General features: G+C 40.2%; 1 protein-coding gene across 1 annotated transcript in view; it reads right to left on the bottom strand.

Annotated features, from left to right (window-relative positions):
• Window positions 1-10,048, bottom strand: part of tafa3a (TAFA chemokine like family member 3a) — a 113,512-nt gene that overhangs the window by 58,721 nt on the left and 44,743 nt on the right. The window lies entirely within an intron of this gene.

The raw sequence follows: 10,048 nt of genomic DNA, 5'->3' as shown, positions 1-10,048 counted from the left end.
AAGAATATTACGCTGTCGCAGAATGAATCCTAATGTACAAAGACGTGATGATGGATGAGCTTAGTTACGGCACCTTTGTGAAAAAAGCAGTCTGAAAAGGGATATTGATTTAACTCAACTAAACCTAAAGTAAATATTAAGACAGTCAAAGATTGAAGATCACTGTTGAAAAAATTAGCTGCAAAAAAATGAAAGTTCTTTGTAGCCATGATTTCTTTTTTTTTAGATTTCTTTTTGTGCCTTTAATGGAGACATAGGACAGTGGATAGAGTAGGAAGTCAGGGAGAGAGAGTGGGGAATGAACCCGGGACACCCACTTGGAAGACTACAGCCTCCATACATGGGGCGCGCGCACTAACCACTGTGCCACCAGTAGCCATGAAGCCATGATTTCTATTCAATCTAGATTTTGCAAATGTAAACTATAATAGTGCAGAATGAATGGAGTGAGTGTAATAGCTTGGTAATGGTCAAATGCTGGCCTGACCTGACAGATATGTGCTGTTATAAAATATGCAGACAGCAAAAGGTCACTTTATTCCATGTTATGTTTCATAGTAAATGGTAAATTGACTGCACCTTCTATAGTGCCTTGCTTGTCTTCTGACCACTTAAAGGATTTTACACTACATGTCACATTCACCCTTTACACTCACACACTGATGACTGAGGCTGCTAACCTGTCCACAGAGATATCATCTTCACTGTCAGACACACACACACACACACACACACACACACACACACACACACACACACACACACTGATGGCTTCGCCCTTGGGATCAATTTGAGGTCCAGTATCTTAACCAAGGACACTTGTACATGCAGACAGATCGAATCCAACCCTCCTCTGATTAGTGGAGGACAAGCTCTGACTCCTGAGCCACAGACGCCCCCTATTGGACACTTTCAAATGTCCAAGACAGAGTTTTGCTGCTTTTTCTTGCCTACTTTGAAACAGTCAACATTTTATTGCTGGTCAATGGAAGCATAGAGCATCCAATTGTACAAGAACATGTGGGAAAAAAAGAGAAACAATATTTTATTCCATTTAGGTACTATTTCAGGATGAGCAGAAATATATAGTAGTCAGGGACGATAAGAGAAAATCTGCCATGTTTCATTAAATTGACCAATTGGGGCACTGATTTACCTTATTTGTTTGAGCGGGTGCCCCATATGCTGAGGCTTTTGTCTTTAATGCATCAGGTGAAGATTGACACCTTTTGTCCTTCCAAATAGAGGTGGTTTATTATGTTTGCCAAATAGTGTGACTGCATGCACCCTGCATACAGGGCATTTGACGGGTCCAACGCATAGATTATATGAAACATGGACCTGGTCTCAGTGATGTCACCAAGCGGCAACCCCTGGTGTTGGAAATTGAAGCCGATGTGGAAGTGAAAAAAACTGCTGTTCCTTGGGTGTCCACTTGAGGCTTGCATGTTTACCCCTCAATATGTACAGGGAACTCTTTTCCTGCATTTACTGCACAAACAGATTAGTTTTGTGCTTCTGCATTTGCTTCATTGTTTAACACCAGAGGTTGCCGCTCGATCAAATGATCTCATCCTTACTGTAATTGCCAGCCAGGCATGTACATTAAATGTTTTAGTCTACCATTGCAATTCAATTTACAATGTTCATATAAGGATAATGATACAATTGTATTTATGGTGAAACCTGCACTTCAGTGCAATAAAAAATGCCTTTATGCAGGTATATTACAGAGAGCTATAACAAAGAGTTCTGTGTTCATGTTTAAAATAATGAAAGCCTACCTTTTCTGCCTTAATGGCAGCTAAAGTGTGCCTGATATTTGTTGTCATAACCTCTTATTTGCCCGTACCCTCAGCATATGTTGACCCAACCTTAAACTAGGGATTGGGTATTTCCACAACCCGACGATACAATACGTAACATGATACAGAGGCCATACGACACGATACATGTCGTAATATACATTGATTGTGAAAAATGACCAAGTCCTTCACATAGTTCACTTCTACAGCTGTTCTTTATTTTTGAGAATAACAGCAGAGCCATACGGGTCCTTCAAGTTAAAACACTTTAATTCAGATCCTCAGAGATTCTAGAAATACATAAAACTATTATAACTATTATATAATCCCAGAGCTTTGGCTGTAAGGTGTTATTGTGAACTGCACCATCAATTGTCTTTCAAAACTGTCATCACAGCGTTGCAGCCATATTGATTCTGTAACATCTGCATCGTTACATGTTTTTGCAAGGAGCACATGCCATTTTTTGAGCACAGCCCTACCTTGAACCCCCGCCAACACTAAACCAAATCTTTGCCCAAGCAGCTCCTCAAGGTTCAGATCCGGTGAGATTAAACTTTTCCTCTTCTACATTCTGCACATCAAATTGAATGCTGTGTGCCTCTCAGAATAGTGACAGCTTCACGATGTCACCCCTTTAATTCAGTGCACCTCAGCAGCTACTGTACTGCCTCTAAAATAGGTCAATTTCAGCTCTGGAGATGAGCTGTAAAAAGAAATAAGACTCTAATAAAGTGGGTTCCTGGCAGAGTGAATGGGAAGCGGGGTGGTCCTCTGCTTTAATGCAGGGGCGATGGCTCCTGAATCTGTTACAATTCAATCGGTTTTGGGTCATCGATAAGAGTCTCTGCTGTCCTCATTGTTCTCTTTTGGGAGCAGTAAGTTTGTTTTACTGCTCTCAGAGGCAAGATTACCTTGTTTTGCTGCTTTCATGAGCGGATTGTAACACAGCGGAGCTTTCTAGGAAAACAAGCCACCCCTAGCAGTCACAGTAGCACTTAAATAATGAGTCCCCGTGCTGCTGCTGCTGCTGCTGCTGGTGGTGAAGCTGCTGGACTCTCTGTTCTGCATCATAATAAGTGTAGGGGGGGGATGGGGGGAACTACAGTACCTCATTAGCCCCCCTTTAGGACAGCAGAGTGTGTGCCAGAGCCTCTAAAGGGCAACGCTTTGGAACATGGACTTGTATTCACGATGCTCCAAGACACCACTCTCCCCCCAAAGTCCACCCATACCTTTGAACGACTGCAAGTTACGTGCCAAATGCATTATTTACACTGGAGCAAGTCAGGGTTCCCGTCCCATTTGCTTGAGCAGAAGTAGCTTTGCATGCATTCATAAATAATAGATGCACGGCAACAACGCGTGGGAACGGGAAGAGCAAGCATGAAGAGCAGCCCAGTCACACAGCATGAAAGAGAACAAGGCTGCTTAATCTGGTAAAAAACAACTGTCCATGCAAGTGAGTCAACCATGAAGAAATAAATGCCAGATGACAAAATGCAGACAGAGAGAACAACAAGGGCAAGCAGGCCACAAAAAAGAAAAACAACATTTGCATCTCTGGCGGCGTTCGGGCACAACGCCACTGTGCTAAACTGATCTAATCAGCGTCTGGCAGGAGGAAGAAAGCAGAGACGGGGTGGCTCTGGCTGAGATGGAGATTTCATGTACTATAATGTACAATGAGAGGCTTTCCCTGACAACGTCGTTGAAACACACTGAGACACGGTCTATTGCGCGTTGTCATGCAACTGCCACTTATCTAATTCTTCTCCTAAGCCGCTGGAGAGGCTTCCACACAGACTGTCGTGACTGGTGCCATAAAAAAAAAAAAAGAAAAAAGGAACAAACCCGGGATTAAACGCCAACACCGCGACCCCTCAACAGTCCTAGAGAGGATTTTGCAGAATGTTTGGGATTCATTTTTCATAAGAGGGGAGTTAATAAAAGTTGTTACAGCGGATAGCCCGGGAGAGCAGCACGACGTAATTGGATGTCTAACCGAGTCGTCTGACATGTTTGGACAAGCTAATTCTCAGAGCAATTTGGAACTTTAGTTTTACTCCATGCAAAGCTCCAACAGTATGTTCTCCTGACACACTCTTACACCAATCTCAGTTATGTGGAGCATTGCACGTTCATGCTTTTTAGCCCCGGTGGGGGTTGCCACTTTTAGACTCTGGTAACAGGAAAAGTGTGGATGTAAAACACAGAAGTGAGGAAATCAGACAAATGGAGAAATATTTCAATACACGTATTATTTTCGATAGATAATCCTCTTATAGTATACTGTATATTAAATGGTTTTGTTTGTGTGCGGGCTACAAATCTTGCCCAAAATACATTTCTCCAAATTCCTTGTTGGTTTCTGGAATAATAAAATATGCAGCTTAACCCACTTTCCACCAGTTTGGATTGAACCCACTTAGTGTGGAGAGGAACAGAGTGGTGCCACACTTAGAATTTTGTCATTCAGATACGATTCAGCTGTTCAACATGAAGACTGCACTGTTACGGCCTTTATTTTTAATCCAGTTCATCTCCACAGAACCCTTATACTAACCTACATAAGTCTCATGTTTTACAAGAGAAGTCATATCCAAGTTTTTCATGAGCGCCAGCTGAGCACTAACTCTGCAGGAGCTTGTCTCTCAGGATTCATTCAACAGGTCTGTTGTGTTGGTTGCAGATCCAGGGGAGGGCCAGGGTTAAAGTGCCTGACTGACCACCCCAAAATCTAGAACTATGATTCTTCAACTCCTTGGACTGTGTTACAACAGGCTGCTATAGTAGCTTTCTTTGCATTCCAATGTAGCACGTCTTCCTTATAGTGCTTTTAATTGTGATTTTGGACATTCATCATTTATTCTATTTTTTTATCTTTTTTAATCAAATGACTGGTTTCGGTAAAACACTGGAATGTTATAATTCTTTTGTGTTTTTATGTACTTCTTACAAAGCCAAAAACATACAAAAACAATCTTCAATATGACGCATATTTTTGAAGATGCGTGAGGTTTGGAGTAGTAGCCTAGTTATAAGTTCATAAAGTACAATTTGACTTACTCTGTTCTAAAACTTGAAAATCAGTTTTTATTTAGTTTCATGGTGTGTTCAACAAATTCTTCTGATACTGAGAACGGGCTTCATGTACAATTTATGAGAATTTGTTAGCACAGTTGGCAGCTGTTAGATCCTTCAGCTGTACATTTGACTTTGTTCAGTTTTTAAAAAAAAGAAGCTTATCATTGATGCATGAGAGTGTTTTATGTTTAATGTGATGGGTTCATATCAGGTGAGCCATGGTTTGAAATACAGTATATGGAGACAGCCTCATGTACTTTCATGATTTCATTTTGTTTTCTCCACCCTGTTTTAGAGTTACAATATCACATTCGAGGTCGAGGTGTTGTTCTGGATATCAGCACTGCTGTGGTCGTTCGTGCGGCCAAAGATAATCATAGTATGCTGATATCCAGAACAACATCTCGTCCTAGATGATGGGATATTGCTTTTATACAACGGTTCAACAAGCAGAAAAAAGTGATGAAACACAGACTATAAATTGTAAAAAAAAAAAAAAAACACAAATTATTGTTTTAACTCCATCAACTCAACTAGTTCCACAATTTAACTAAAACTAGACTGTTGCTAAGCAACCCAAATATTCTATTCTACTCAAGCAGAAACCTCCAGTCTTATAAAATGAAGCCAATGCGCAAGTGCACATTCCTGCAGTTCGTCGAGTGTCCGCTTGAGGCTTGTATTAAACCAGTGAAGTTAGAACCTGTAAACCTGTTTATAAAGAAAATCACAGTTAGCTGTAAATGTCAAATTGAGTATTCAGAACTCCTGCCTGAGGCAGAGTGATACATACTGTGAAAAGTCACAGTCAAAGGCTCTGGTTCCGGAAGTAAATGTCCCCATTCAAATCCTCCATTGACATTTCAGAATATCCTGATATCAAGTGATTGAAGCCTGGAACCATGGCAACCAGATACCCCTATACTCGTGACTACAGTAGATTAGATTCAGCACCCATACAGCTTCGAAAAACAGAGAAAGAGGCAAAGGTACAAGCCTGTGCACATCATTTTCTTCCAGAGTAAATGAACTACCCATCCCACAAACCATTGTGAATGATATCGCTTCTTCTTAAATGTAATTTCTGTAGTAAGTGTTATACTATCTTGTAGTTTGTGTTGTTGAATATATTAATTACATTCACCGCAGGATTACAAGGTTATTAGTATTTTGTGTTAGCTAACTAACTAGCTAGTATAGCCCACAAGCGAAACTATCCATTTTGCATATGGCACGGAGGGGAGGGAAACATTGCCATCATGGTTTTTAACATACAAACTTGTGTCTACTACAGGAGCATATATCTTTGTTTCACACTCAGGTCGCTCATGGTAAGACTATGTTGGATTGTTATATCATAACATATATCACATAAGGCTAACAACCAAACCCACTATGGAGAAAATGAATGGGATTTTACTTCTGGAACCATTGCACTCAACACTGTTGAGCCCAATATCGTCATCCTCATGGAATGCCTCTTGACCAATCAGATTTGCTTGATCAGAACTTTCTGTTGTATAATGTTCAATACGTTTAAATGTCTGTGGTTAGTAACATTTCGGAGTGCGAGAAATAATAAGGGAAGGTAAACTAAAGAGAAAACATGAGGTCATTAGACAGACAACATGAAGTATACATGGAGTGATATGGTTGCTGATAACTTTTGGATGTGATCTTTGTTCGACTCTAAATCAACAAAATGATTGTTGCCTCGTGACAGGAGCAAAGAACCACAGAGGACATTAAAATCGGTTTCATTAATATTGCAGGCAGATGTTTAAACAGCTCCACGCACTAAAACACATCCAGTTGGAATATGTGATATCTGGTAATCCTCGCTCCGCCTAAACTGGCAGAACAAAAACAATCCACGCACATTAGAAGAAGATTTACAGAAACAAGATATGACCTGATTTGCCACAAGCTCAAGTCTTTAAATTCTGGGCTCAGAAAAGAAGAAGCTCCGTGTTTTCTTCAAAAGACAATAAGCGGTATTAGCAGACTCTGTGTGAGGTTTTTCCCTCCATGGCGGAGAGATCTGCAGCGTGGACTGCACAGTCTTGGCAGGGTCTCGTGTATTCTGGGAGGAAGAACTGCGACGCAGAAGAGAGGAGCTAAAAGAATCCCTTTTCAAACTCGAGCCAGTTTCATTTTTTGACAGGCCTGCTTAATTCCCTTTTAGAGTCCCTTCAAAAGATTTGGTTCTGTGCTGCTCCTTTGTGCCTCTCCGGCGGGGAGCCTTGTGTTTGTGTTTTCCGGGCACACTTCAGCCTATTTATGCGAGCTAATTTAAAGTATAAATGAGGCCGCAGTTTTGGTGAGTGCACAGTCAATCGCAAGAGGGAATAGAGTTTACAGTTTATTTCTTTCACCTATAGTCAGCTGAGCGAGGATACCGTCTCTCCTGTGACTTCTGTGAGAACGCTCTGCTGCATATAATTACACTTCCAATGAAATCCTTGACTTACATTATATAAAGCCGAGGTCGGTGTAACTGTATTACAGTATACAATCAGGAGTTTTAACATTGGGTAAACAGAGCTCAGATAACAACAAAATGAATTAATCAGATAAACAACAGGAACAGTACTTTAAACCTAATATGCATCACAGTATCAACTCACATCCATTCAAGAAGTCTTCAGTGTGACTTTACCTACTTCATTAAACTCAACTGAAATCGTTTTCATGACCACAAGCAATAAGTCTTACTGCCTTTCAAAACTATGACCATTTAACAATAAGAGAGTATTTGTTTTTATTAGGGCTGGGCAACGATTAAAAGTTTTAATCGCATTAATCGCATGATTTCCTGCGATTAATCACGATTAATCGCATTGTTATACGCAAAATCCAATAATGAATTCAAAAGTAGTGTATAGCGCACTTTTATTGTAAATGTACTTCTCAACTTAAACAATGTCATCAAAGCAAATAAATACAAAACTAAAGCTTATTGCCACTGCAAGGGCATAATGTCATCCTGTTTGTTATATTAAAAAAAAAGCTGCCCAGAAAGGTTTTAGGCTAAGAGGTATAATGAAAATGTCGGGACGTCATTTTTAAAGTGGGGGAGAGTGTGACAGGTCAATTGAGAACATTGATGTTTATTGTTTGGTTATCGAGGACCCCACAAACACATTTTTGTTGTACTTGTCATTTTGAAATTCTTCAGTTTATAATCTTTTTGAATTCATCTTCAAAGTTGCTAATGTTAATGTATTTTTCTGAACTGCAACATTATTCAAGCAGGTGATGTTGACATGTTATTAATTAAATGCGCTGCATAATCTACGCCACAAGGTGGAGTCTGTGAGTGAGAAACAGTGACATGCAGGAGTTCAGAGAAGAAGAGTGTTGTTGTTGCGATGCTCCGGAGTTAGCAAGAAAGCTGTAGTTATTATTCAGCAGCTGAAGAGACTCGTAGGCAGAGTGAATGAAGGTACTGGGTCTTTGTTAAACGCTTAAATAAAGTGAAGACAAGTGAAACGACCTTTCAGCGTCCGCCTGAGTTTCTGGCTGCAACATATTTTGGAGTACTTATCAAGTACTCCGGTGATAAGAAAATTAAACTTCGCAGTGGTTACAAATAACTTCGGCTCTGTCGACTGCGCCGTCTGGAAGAACTTTAAAATGAAAATGGCCATGTAAAAGTTCCGTACACTTCTCCATGCTTGATTATCCGCCAATTATTTTCTGACTGTTTCCTCTTTCCTGTGAGCGCCGCAGCAGTAAGCAACATACTAGGCTCGCTCACGATGGAATTTTACAAAATAAAAGCCAGTGAGCAACAGACTTTTACAATAAGAAAATAAATAATAAAAACTGTGTTAATGCGAGATAAAAATAATTGTCGGCGATAATTAACTGATTAGTTAACGCGAAAATAATGCGTTAACTTTCCCAGCCCTACTTTTTATCCTATGTGCACTTTCCTTTAGCCTTCGTTCAAAGGTTCTGCCATGCAGCCATGGTGCTGTGTCAAGGGATCATTAATATTTTGTCTTTGTGTTACCAAACCAAGTCTTTTTATACATTAACATTAGTTCATGCTTCAGTTACCACTAGAGTGGTTAATACATGGTAAACCTTTTGCAGATACAGTCATTAAAAACAGTTAAGTGGTAATTTAGAAAACTGTGATAAAAAAAAAAACTATCAAATCTGGGCATTGTAATGCTGCTTGCGAGATGTATTTAGCCAAACAAATTGATTTAATATAAACACAATGTCCATGCTTCCGGACATGGTCATCTCAAACTAGTTACCAGAACGTATCCAACTGTGTGACCTGCAGGTAGTTTAAAGGAAGAACGTGCGACATTTTAAACATGAATACAGCAGAAATCAAGAATATTGTGTAAATGTCTCTCTGAGTCATGACTGTCTACAATGAGTGAGAAGCTCGAGTCCCGCTAGCTGTACTGTTGTCAGAGCTGTGTTTACATCATGTTTACATGGACGGGTCAACCTTGCGTATAATGCTGTTTTAGTCAAGGACAAGAGAAAAGTGGAATAACATACTCACTGCTTATTTAGATGTCACGTAAGTGATTTTAGATCACGGTCATTCTGTGTCAATTTATGTGCAATGTGAAGCTTTGAGTTAACCAAAGTGTGCTAACATTAGCCAATTGCAGTTCGAGCAAAGGACAATTTCGCGCTTAATGGTGCGTTCTAATTCCTAACTCCTTTGTGCAAATTCGAGTGGAGAGGGGTTGGAGGTGTGCTGCTTCAGAATAGCGGAGGTGTCACCAAACAGCATTTTTTTTTGGTTTCATGCTGGTGCTCAAGGCGACGTCTACTGAATCAAAAAGCCGCACATTCTTCCTTTAAAGAAAAATATATTTTATGATTAAATATTGTTTAATTGTTTCTGCAGTATAAATACAGTATGTCCAAGTATCACAGGAGGTGTGATTTACTGCAAACAAAAAAAAAAAAGTTATAGCAGTTATATGCATCATCACATTTCAGAGTTGCATCAGGATCTGAGTGATGAGTCTGTTTCTCTGAACAGCAGAGCTTCCTCGCAGGTGTCCTGCAGCTCTCACAGCAACACTTCCGTGGCAATCATCAGTTCCTCTCTGAGCGTGTCACTGTGTTAGCACGGCACCAGCGCAGGAGAGAGGGAAGAGCCTGAGGGTCTTCCA

The sequence above is a fragment of the Labrus mixtus genome, chromosome 7 (assembly GCF_963584025.1).
Source record: "Labrus mixtus chromosome 7, fLabMix1.1, whole genome shotgun sequence".
Taxonomy (NCBI): Eukaryota; Metazoa; Chordata; class Actinopteri; order Labriformes; family Labridae; genus Labrus; species Labrus mixtus.
This window is presented reverse-complemented; position numbering and strand designations above follow the sequence as displayed.